This window comes from Oryctolagus cuniculus, chromosome 7, assembly GCF_051225735.1.
Source record: "Oryctolagus cuniculus isolate XC-2025 breed Fujian yellow rabbit chromosome 7, ASM5122573v1, whole genome shotgun sequence".
Taxonomy (NCBI): Eukaryota; Metazoa; Chordata; class Mammalia; order Lagomorpha; family Leporidae; genus Oryctolagus; species Oryctolagus cuniculus.
Genome location: NC_142873.1, coordinates 57,567,731 through 57,579,802, shown reverse-complemented (window position 1 = coordinate 57,579,802; position 12,072 = coordinate 57,567,731).

The window sequence follows — 12,072 nt, the reverse complement described above, 5'->3', positions numbered from 1 at the left end:
CTGGTATCACACTAACTTGATTATTGCAGCTTTGGAAATGTAAGTTCTCCAACTTTGTTCTTTCCTATTCTAAGTCTTTGCATTTTCATATGATTTGAGGTTAGGTTGCTGATTTCTGGGGGAAAAACAGCAAGGATAGGATATCCTTTTAAATAAAATATTTCTAGATAAAATACACTTAGATAAATAAGCATATTTTCTTTTTCTTTCTTTCTTTTTTTTTTTTTTTTTTTTTTTTTTTTGACAGAGTGGACAGTGAGAGAGAGACAGAGAGAAAGGTTTTCCTTTTGCTGTTAGTTCACCCTCCAATGGCTGCCGCAGCCGGCGCGCTATGGCCGGCGCACCGCGTCTATCCAAAGGCAGGAGCCAGGTGCTTCCCCTGGTCTCCCATGGGGTGCAGGGCCCAAGCACTTGGGCCATCCTCCACTGCACTCCCTGGCCACAGCAGAGAGCTGGCCTGGAAGAGGGGCAACCGGGACAGAATCCGGCGCCCTGACTGGGACTAGAACCCTGGGTGCCGGCGCTGCAAGGCAGAGGATTAGCCTAGTGAGCCGCGGTGCCGGCCATAATAAGCATATTTTCATAATGTTATTGAGGCAGGTTTTACATATCATATAATTAATCATTTTTAAGTATCAAATTTGGTGCTTTTTAAAATAAATTTATCAAGTTGTTCAATCATCACCACAAGTCAGTTTAAGAACATGTTTAGCATCCCAATAAGGTCTCCATTCAAAATTACTGTTAACTCTTTTTTTTTTTTCTTTATCCTGCTCTGGGCCACCACTTTGTGTCTCTACAGCTTTGCCTTTTCTGGGTAGTTCTTATTCATAGAATCATATCAGTTGCTTATGCAGTCTCTGTCTCTTGTGTATTACCTCTTCTACCACAAGAAAACTGTCTGAGGTTTGGCCATGTGGAAGCCTGTGTCTGTAAACCGTTCCTTTTTATTTCTAAGTAGTATTCCATTGTGTGGACATAGCACATAGTATATATTCATATACCAATCAATGGACACTTAGAGTGTTTCCAATTTTTGGCTGTTGTAAATGAGTCTATAAAGAACAATAATGTACAAGTCTGTGTGTGTATATATGTTTTCATTTCTTTTGTGTAGCTACCTGAGAATGGAATTGCTGGACCATGCAGTAAGTTTATGTTAACCTTTTTAGAAAGTTGTCAAACTGCTTTTCAAAGTGATGTTATCATTTCACATCCCCATCAGTAATGTATGTGGATTACTGTCCTTTTCTACATTATGTATCATCTTTTTTATTATAGTCACTCTAGTTGGTATGAGATGGTATATCATTGTAGTTTTAATGAGCATTTCTCTAGTGACTAGTGGTATTGAACATCTTTTCATGTGCTTATTAACTATTCACATATCTTCTGTGGTGAAATATCCATTCATGCTTCTCTGGCTATCTTTTTGATGGGTTTCTTCTTAATACTGAGTTATAAAGTTCTTTGTATATCTTTGATACAAGTCTTTCATCAGACACAAGTTTTACAAATATTTTGCTCCAGTTTATTCTTTACCTTTTCAATGTGATCATGATATCTTTTGAAACAACAGGAATTTTGATATTGTTTGTACTGAATCTGTAGATAAATAACTGTCCTTTTTTAGGTTAAAGAAAGACAAAAACACTAGTGTGAAATTTTTTTAATATTAAGACTAATGTATAAGTATTTATTTTGGAATTAAAGATGAATTCTTTTTTTTTCCTATCCCTGAAGGTTACTGGTTTATCCAGATTGGGAGTGGGGAGGCAGGAGGTGGGCAAAATGCCAGATAAGAATAGGAAAGCAGAATCCCTGAGGCACAGTAGGAATTTTGAATGAGTGATTGAACAAATAATTAAAGATGGCTGTAATGGTCCTCTTAGCCTAAGTTTAAATCATATTCCCTCAAATATTCTTTACATGAAATGGTTTCTAGACCTTTCCCATTCTAGGTACCCTCTTGGTCACAATGTCTCTTATGGAATGTGGAGACTGAATGTAACACAGTAGCCTGTGGTATATGTGGTAAAGAGTGAAGAAGAGTAGATTCTTATTTCCTAATATTTGAGCATCATATTCTCCTTTAAAAAGCCCAACATTGCACCACATTCTCCTTAATAAAGTCCAACATTACACATTTTTAAAAAATCACTTTTACAGCCAAAAGCATCTTGAGAAATAAAAAAACAAAGCTGGAAGCCTCACATTTTCTGATTTCAAAACATATTGCAAAGCTACACTAATCAAAACAATGTGAAGACAGCCATATAGACCCGGAAATGAACTCTCACATATAAGATCACATGACTTCAACAAGGATGCCAAGGCTACCCAATGGGGAAAGGACAGTCTTCTCTCTCTCTTTTTTTTTTTTTTTTTAAGATTTATTTTATTTATTTGAAAGACAGAGTTACAGAGAGAGGTAAAGACAGAGAGAGAGGTCTTCCATCCACTGGTTCACTCCCTAGACAGCCGCAATGGCCAGAGCTGCACCGATCTGAAGCCAAGAGCCAGGAGCTTCTTCCGGGTCTCCCACATGGGTGCAGGGGCCCAAGGACTTGGGCCATCTTCCACTGCTATTCTAGGCCACAGCAGAGAGTTGGAGCAGCCAGTACTAGAACCAGTGACCATATGGGATGCCGACGTTCCAGGCCAAAGTTCCAACCCACTGTGCCACAGCACCAGCCCCAGCCCCAGGGACATTCTTTTCAATAAAAGGTGCTGAACAGATAGATATGCACATACAAGTAAATGAAGTTGTGCTCTGACCTCACAGCATATACACTACTAACCCAAAATAGATTAAAGTCCTAAACTATAAGACCTAAAGCTATAAAACTCCTAGAGGAAAATAGAAGAAAAGCCTCATGACATTGGACTTGGCAATAATTTCTTGATTATGGATCCCAAACCACATAAAGGCAAAAGCATAAATAGACAAGTCAGTTTAAGAACATGTTTAGCATCCCAATAAGGTCTCCATTCAAAATTACTGTTAACTCTTTTTTTTTTTCTTTATCCTGCTCTGGGCCACCACTTTGTGTCTCTACAGCTACAGCAAACCTAGAAACTTATATATCCCCAATAATCAATAGGAAATAATCAAGCAAGTGTTTGCAAAACATGTATCTGAGAAGGGGTTAACATACAGCATATATATAGAACTTCTGCAAATCAAGAACAACAACAATAAACTCTAGTAATCATTTTTTTAAATGAGCAAAGGTCTTGAAAAGAAATTTCTCCAGAGAAGGTATACACGTGGTCTCAAGCATAGGAAAAGGTGCTCAACGTTGTAAACATCAGAGAAATGAAAATAAAAGCACCATGAGATACCACGTCATCTATTAGGATGGCCACTATTTAAAAAAAAACCACAAAATAGTAATGGTTGGTAGCGATGTGGTGAAATTGGAACTCTTTTGGTGAGAATAGGGGTATAGCCACTATGGAAAATAGTATGTAGCTTCCTAAAAAAATTTTTAAATAGAATTACCATGTGCTCCTGCAATCTCACCTCTAGGTATATACCCCAAATAATTGAAAGCAAAATTTCCAAGAGATGCTTGTACATCCATATTAGTTGCAGCATTTTTCACAATTGCCAAAAGATGGAAACAATCAGATGTCCATCACTAGGTGAATATATATATATATATGTGTGTGTGTGTGTGTGTGTGTGTGTGTGTGTATAATGAGGTGGGTACATGCCATGGAATCCTATCTTATGCTATAGCATGGATGAACCTTGAAGATCTTATTCTAAGTGAAACAAGAAAGTTACAAAAAGAGAAATATTGCCTGGCTGCACTGACATGAGTTATAGAAAGAACTCAAACTCTTAGAAAGTAGAAAGGTTATTGCTGGGGACCTGGTGTTTGGAGGTGAAGAGTAGGGGATAGCTGTTCAATAAATAAAGAATTTCAGTTTTACAAGATGAAAAGTTCTAGAAATGTGTTGCACAGTAATGTGACTGTAGTCAGCCCTACTGAACTGTACCCTGAAAAGTGGTTAAGATGGAAAAAATTTAATCTTAAGTAATTTTATTTTCCAAGAAGCAAATACATTCAAATGTTGTTATTGAACAAACCAATGCATCACTATAGATTGTAACCTTTGTAATGTCTCCGTATGAAATGAATAACAAATAAAAGTCATATGGTGTGTGTACCTCAAAGCTTTGGGGAGACTAATGTACTAAGTTGGATTGACCTAATCAGAAGAAGCTGTTATAGTCAGTGCCATATTAATGTAGGAAAGAAACAACTTTAAAGTGGTCAAATATCCATGACTTTCTTCAAATGTATCCAAATACACAAAAGCAATTTGCTTTCCTTTCTACAAACAGGCAGAATAAAAATGTGGAATAATCCATTTCTTTAGTCTCCATCAAGAATCCACAGATGGATTTTTTATTCTGTAAGAATGGCATTTTAGCTACTGGGGAATTTTTAAAAGAAGTTTAGAACTTCACATAGTTGGAAAGAAGAATTTTTTCATTATTGAGTAACTACGTTTCAGCACTTGGAACATTTGCAGCTTTCTTTACCTCAATTTAATTGCAAACGCTTTCAACAGAGTGATAGCAAACTAATTAGCAATTCCTTTTCCTTAAAAAAAAAATACTTCTAATCAAGGAAGATAATCATTTTTGATTAAACAACAGCCAGAGTTATCAGATGTAAATTTGCAATTGATTACAGAAAAATACATAGTATGTGCTTTCCCTCTTAATAATAGTAAGCATTATTTCTTTTCCACTCAGTTATATTTAGTTCTCAGGTTAATTTAGGCTGATCCATCTCTGAAGATGTACTCACTTGGAATGCTTGCTTGTTTTATTTCCCAGAAGAATAATCAATCCCTATGCAGATAAAATATCCAAATGCAAAGTATGCATGTGACAAAAAGAAATCTGGCAGTTGCCCAACTATTTTAATAATTTGGGTGCCACTAACCTATAACTCAGACATTTAAAGATGTTAGAGAATAGGAAAGTAATGAGGAATAACATTTAGTCCTTGAAGATACAAAGCAGACTATCTAACTGTGGGCATTTAGCCTATCAGTTATGATACCAGTTAAGACACCTACATCCCACATTAGTAACTGGGTTCAATACCTGACTCCAGCTCCTGACTCTAGCTTCCTGCTAATAATGCAGACCATGGGACGCAGCAATAATGCCTCAAATAACTGGGGTCATGCCATCTGTGTGGGAGACCTGGATTGATTTCCTAGTTTCAGGGTTTGGCCCAGTTCCAACTGTTGCAGACGTTTGGGGAAATAATTTTTTTTAAAAAAAGCTGACCATCTAGAAGGACTATCTGCCTTAGAAAAGAGATAATTCTGTCATCTGTTTATTCATTTGTCCAGTAAAAAAAAAAAAAAAAGTATGTACCTACTGTATTGTAAATATCATCAAAGATCCTAGAAATCTAACCTTGGACAAGACACAATCCTTGCCCTCAGGAAGTTTATAAGCTTATTGGAAAGACAGGCATTTGCAAGGCAGTGTGAGTGCTGTCAGTGGGAAATAAGTAGGGAAGACATGAAAGGGCTCCTGACTTTGGGATGGGGGGTTAAGGAGCCAAGAAGGAGATGCAACACGAGTTTAGTCCTAAAGGACCAATAGGGTTTAGGTAGGTTGGGTTACAGAAGCAAAGAACAACATGTGCAGAGTTCCACAAGCAAGAGAAAGCAGCAGTTTAGGTAGCACCTATAAGAAGTTCAGCATGTCTGAAGGAAGTGAGAGGAGAAAATGGCGAGAAAAGAAGCTGGATTGAGAAAGAAGGACTGTGCTACTGAGACAACACAATGCACCTTCTGAAGAAATGGGCAAGCTATTCTAAAAGCAGTGCTGATCTACTATAAGGTCTATTTTAGTAGATTTCTCAGTAGAAAAAAATTTTAATTTCCTCTTCCCCCCTATGTGCATTACACTGGATTGCAAAGTAGATTCATCTCTGCTTCAGAAAATACCGTGCAAAGGCAGACTATAAAGGCAGTTAAATGTTATTCTTCATTCTTTAAGTTACACTTAACTTCAGTTTTATATGACTAGATACAAGAAGAAAGGAGAGTGATGAGAACAACCCTTTAAGCTTGGTAACCCCCAGATGGGAGCTGCCTTTTGAAATGTAACAGGAAAAAAATGACAGTAAGATCAACTCATGGTATGAATTCTCAAGAGAAGTAGAACCTAAAGCACAGGTTGAAGAGCTTCTCCTTGAACAAATGTTGGGACGTTTCCTCTACAACAAAAACAAAAGAAAAAAGTGCAAAGTGCCTCCATCTTAAATTATCTAAAAGCAATTAAAATGTTTTTGGGGAAGCATAAATTTTAATCCCACTGGCCAGAATATATTTTCAAAATAGCATGGCTGTATTTGTAGGCAACAAAGATGGCAAGGCAGCTGATTTTCGGTACAGTGTAACATATTGGTAAACAACTATGCTGATTATGTCAAACACACCTAGATTTAAATATTTAGTCACTCGTTCCTCATGCCCAGTTCTCCCCTAGTGCTGCTGAGGGAGAAACAAGCTGTCTTCACATTGGAATCTATCAGAAGTGGGACTTCTAAAAAGTCACTAATGAAAATAGACTTTAACACAAAAAAATATTAAAGGAGACGAAGAAAGGCACTATGTAATGATTAAGAGATCAATTCAACAGGAAGCTGTGACTATTATAAATGTATATGCACCTAATTAGAGGGCACCTGGCTATTTTAAAAATGTTAATGGATAGAAAGGAGACGTAGACTCTAATATAATAATAATGGGGGACTTCAATACCCCAGTTTCAGCAATGGACAGATCAACCATACAGAAAATCAGCAAGTTAATCGACACTATAGACCAAATAGACCTAGCAGATATTTACAGAACTTTTTGTCCTACAGATACAGAATACACATTCTTCTCACTAGTGCATGTAACTTTATCTAGGATAGACCACATGCTATGCCATAAAGCAAGTCTCAACAATTTCAAAGAAATCAAAATCATACCATGAATCTTCTCATACCACAAAGGAATGAAGCTGGAAATCAACAACTCAAGAATTTTGAGAACATATGCAAACATGGAAACTGAACATCATGCTCCTGAATGAACAGTGGGTCATAGAAGAACTCAAAAGAGAAATAAGAAAATTTCTGGAAACAAGTGAAGATGATAGTACAATATACCAAAACTTATGGGATACATGGAGCCGGTGCTGTGGCTTAACTGATAAAGCTGCTACTGGCAGTGCTGACATCCCATATGGGCACTGGTTCAAGTCCTGGCTGCTCCACTTCCAATCCAGCTCTCTGCTATGGCCTGGGAAGGCACTAGAAGATGGCCCAAGTGCTTGGGCCCCTGTACCCACATGGACGATCTAGAAGAAGCTCTTGGCTCCTGGCTTCAGATCAGCCCAGCTCTGGCCATTGCAGCCAGCTGGAGAGTGAACCAGCGGATGGAAGCCCTCTCTCTCTCTCTCTCTCCCTCTCTCCCTCTCTCCCTCTCTCCCTCTCTCCCTCTCTCCCTCTCTCCCTCTCTCCCTCTCTCCCTCTTTCCCTCTCTCCCTCTCCCTCTCCTCTCTCTGTGTAACTCTGACTTTCAAATAAATAAATACATCTTTAAAAAAAACATGGGATACACCAAATCAGTATTTAGAGGAAAATTTATAGCAGTTGGTGCCAAGAAATTGGAAAGGCACCAAATGAATGCATCTTAAGGACTTAAAAAAAAAAAACAGCAAACCAAACCCAAAACTAGTAGGAGAAAAGAAATAATTAAAATTAGAGAAGAAATCAACAAAGCTGAATTAAAAAATACAAGAGATCAGAGAAACTAAGAGCTGTTTTTTGGAAAGAATAAACAAAATTGATGCACCATTGGCCCAACTAACCAGAAAAAGGAGGCACAGGCAATAAAAGCCAAAATTCACGAATGGGATTACATCAAATTGAGACGCTTCTGTACTGTAAAAGAAACACTCAGGAAAATGAAGAGGCAACTGACAGAATGGGAGAAATTATTTGCAAACTATTCAATTTAATAAGGATTAATAATCAGAATATATAAAGAGATCAAGAAACTCAACAACAAAACAAACAACCCAGTTAAGAAATGGGCAAATGGGGCCGGTGCATGGCGCAGTGGGTTAAAGCCCCAGCCTGCAGTGCCAGCATCCCATATGGGCACCAGTTCAAGACCCAGCTGCTCCACTTCCAATCCATCTCTCTGTTATGGCCTGGGAAAGCAGAAGATGGCCCAGGTCCTTGGGCCCCTGTACCGCATGGGAAACCTGGAAGAAGCTCCTGGCTCCTGGCTCCTAGCTCCTGGCTTTGGATCAGCTCAGGTCTGGCCATTGCGGTCATTTGGAGAGTGAACCAACAGAATGGAAGACTTCTCTCTCTGGCTCTACCTCTCTCTGTTAACTCTGTCTTTCAAAGAAATAAAATAATCCTAAAAAAAAAAAATGGGCAGGGGCCTATGCCATGGCTCACTTGTTTAATCCTCTGACTGTGGTGCCAGCATCCCATATGGGCGCCAGGTTCTAGTTCCGGTTGCTCCTCTTCCAGTCCAGCTCTCTGCTGGGAGGGCAGTGGAGGATGGCCCGAGTGCTTGAGCCCCTGCACCCGCATGGGAGACCAGGAAGAAGCACCTGGCTCCTGGCTTCAGATCGGTGCAGCACCGACTGTAGTGGCCATTTGGGAAGTGAACCAACGGAAGGAAGACCTTTCTGTCTCTCCCTCTCTCACTGTCTATACCTTTACCTATCAAATAAAAAAAATGGGCAAAGGACTTAAACAGGCATTTTTCAAAAGAGGAAATACAAATGGCTAACAGACACATGAAAAAATGCTCAGGATCACCAATCGTCAGGGAAATGCAAATCAAAACCACAATGAGGTTTCACTTCACCTCAGTTAGAATGGCTTTCATACAGAAATCAACAACAACAAATGCTGGTGAGGATGTGGGGAAGAAGGTATCCCAATCCACTGTTGGTGGGAATGTAAACTGGTGCTGCCACTCTGGAAGACAGTGTGGAGACACCTCAGAAATCTGAATACAGACCTAAAATATGACCCAGCCATCCCACTCCTGGGAATTTACCCAAGGGAATTGAAATCAGCATATTAAAGAGTTATCTGTACCCCCATGTTTATTGAAGCTCAATTCACAATAGCTAAGGTATGGGATCAAACCAAATGTTTGTCAACTGAAGACTGGATAAAGAAACTATGGGATATATCCACCATGGAATATTACACAATGGTAAAAAAAAAATGAAATCCTGTCACTTGCAACAAAATGGATGAAACTGGAAAACATACTTAGTGAAATAAGCCAGTGCCCAAAGGACAGATACCATATGCTCTTCCTGATCTGTGATAACTAACAGATAACTAACTAATATCTGTGATAACTAACTAATCTGTGATAACTAACAGAGTACCTAAAAGGTAGTCTACAGAAATGAAATTAAAGCTTTGAGATGCAATGACTGAACAGTACTTGTTTCGACTCTCAGTAATAGTGTTTCTTCATACTATTTGTTGAACTCTTTGCTTAGTATAGCATTAATCATATATGTATAAAATTAATTGAAAATAGATCTTAGTAAAAAATAAGAATGGGAGTAGGAGCAGGAAGAGGGAGAGGGCTGAGAGGCTGGTTACGGTAGGAAGAATCACTGTGTTTCTAAGGTTGTACTTATGAAATGCATTAAGTTTGTATTCCTTAAATAAAAGATTTTTGGGAAGATAAAAAAAAGTCACTGATGACCTGGAGCCTTTGATTATGTAGAGAAAGATAAATACACAGTTTATTACTTTAGTTGAAAAAGATGTCTAGAGTCTAGAGCATGTATTTTTTTCCTCAAAAAACAACAGTAAAAATGAGGTTCAAGGTGCCATTGTGGCTCCAGCATTCTGAAAAAGATGGTTTGCAATGGCGTTTTATCACATTTCTCCACACAAACAGCCCAGGATCAAAATGATAGATAGATACACAGGTAGACAGACAGACAGCTGTTGACTCAGTGCAATAGCCATGTGCTAAATGCACATTAAATGAAAAAAATTAAAATAGAAATTCAAGGAAAATACAAAAGCATTAAGTACATGGCACACAGGGACCAGTGGGATGACAACCCTGTCCTATTATCAATTTCGCTTTTGAAAATGTTAGGCAAAGTGTCTATAGTACTGTGAGGACACAGGCAAGGGGACAATCCCTTTTTGGATAGGTGTGAGTAATTTTGATGCATAAAGAATAGGACATTTCAAACAAAGGAAGTATCAGGGACTTTGAAATCAAATAAATGTGGTTCAAATCTGGCATGGGTGTTTGGTACTGCATGCAGCCAAGACACCTCTTGGGATGCCCATATCCCATATCCCATATCCCATATTGGAGTGTTTGGGTTCAAGTTCTGGCTCCAATTCCAGCTGGACCTTAGGAGACAGCAATTGATGGCTCAAGTACTTGGGTCCCTGCTACCCACTTGGGAGAACCAGATTGAGTTCCTGGCTCCTGGCTTCATCCGGCCCAGTCCCTGCTGTTGACAGCAATTTAGGGAGTAAACCAGGAAATGGAAGCTTGCTCTCTCTCTCTCTCTCTCTCTCTCTCCTCTCTTTATCTCTGTCACTATCTCAATCTATATCTTTAAAATCAATGAATAATTTTTTTTTTTAAAATGAGCCTGTCATTTTCTAGCCATGTTTAGGGAAATCCATGTAACTCTCAACCACATTTTCATCTGTCAAAATGGGCTCGTGGTTCCTACCTTGCACAGTTGTGGAGTTGATTAAATGTAAATTACTTAATGCAATGCCTGGGACATAGCACTTGATAAATTGCAAGAATTACAGCCATTATTAAAAGCAGAAAATCCCACAGCAGGGAAAATACATAGTGTAGAAGAGTTGAAGAGGAGAACACTGAAAAATAAGGCTGGAATTAAATGCTGGAACCATACTTTAAGGATCCCTTAAATAAGTCTTTGACTTGTTTTTTTTTTTCAAACTAGATCATAATTGGCTTTTCAGATTAAATAATCAGTAGGTGGGGTGGGTGATAGATTTAAGAGGTGACTAGTTGGAATGTCATGAAAATACACTGGGCCCAGAATGTTTGAGTGTTTCTGGTGGCAGTGGAAAAGGACATGAGCTGTAGGGCTATAACACTGGGGAACTTTGAAAAGGTCATGAGAAATGGAATTAAAATGTGAGTTTATTTTGGTAAAAAATGTTTCAAAGCCTTGCATCATTTTTTCATAATACACTTCTTCCATGAATTTTTAAGGCCTTTCATACATAAACTGGTACAGAAAATGAGTTGCTTTTTAGCCTTTCAAGTACTGAGCATGATAGCGCCATTAATAGAAGTGTGGGTGTACGCATTTGGTGCAGTAGTAAGGACACCAGTTCGAGTTCAAATTCCAGCTCCAGTTCTGATTCCAGTTTCCTGCTAATGTGCACCCTAGAAGGCAGCAGATGATCCTCAAGGACTTGGGTCCCTGACATCCATGTGAGATTCCTAGACTGAGTTTCCAGTTCCTGGTTTTGGTCTGGCCCATCCCTGGCTTTTGCATTTATTTTGGAGTTAACCAGTGAGTGGAAGGAATAGTCATTCATTGTGTGTGTGTGTATGTGTGTGTGTATCTCTGTTCTCTGCCTTTCAAATAAAATGAAAATAAATAAAAATTAAAATAGATATTTGGAGGTACCAGTTAGATGAATGATCTATTTTTTTTTTTTTTTTTTTGACAGGCAGAGTGGACAGTGAGAGAGAGAGACAGAGAGAAAGGTCTTCCTTTGCCGTTGGTTCACCCTCCAATGGCCACCGCGGCCGGCACCCTGCGGCCAGCGCACCGCGCTGATCCGATGGCAGGAGCCAGGTACTTATCCTGGTCTCCCATGTGGGCCATCCTCCACTGTACTCCCTGGCCACAGCAGAGAGCTGGCCTGGAAGAGGGGCAACCGGGACAGAATCCGGCACCCCAACTGGGACTAGAACCCGGTGTGCCAGCGCCGCAAGGCGGAAGATTAGCCTAGTGAG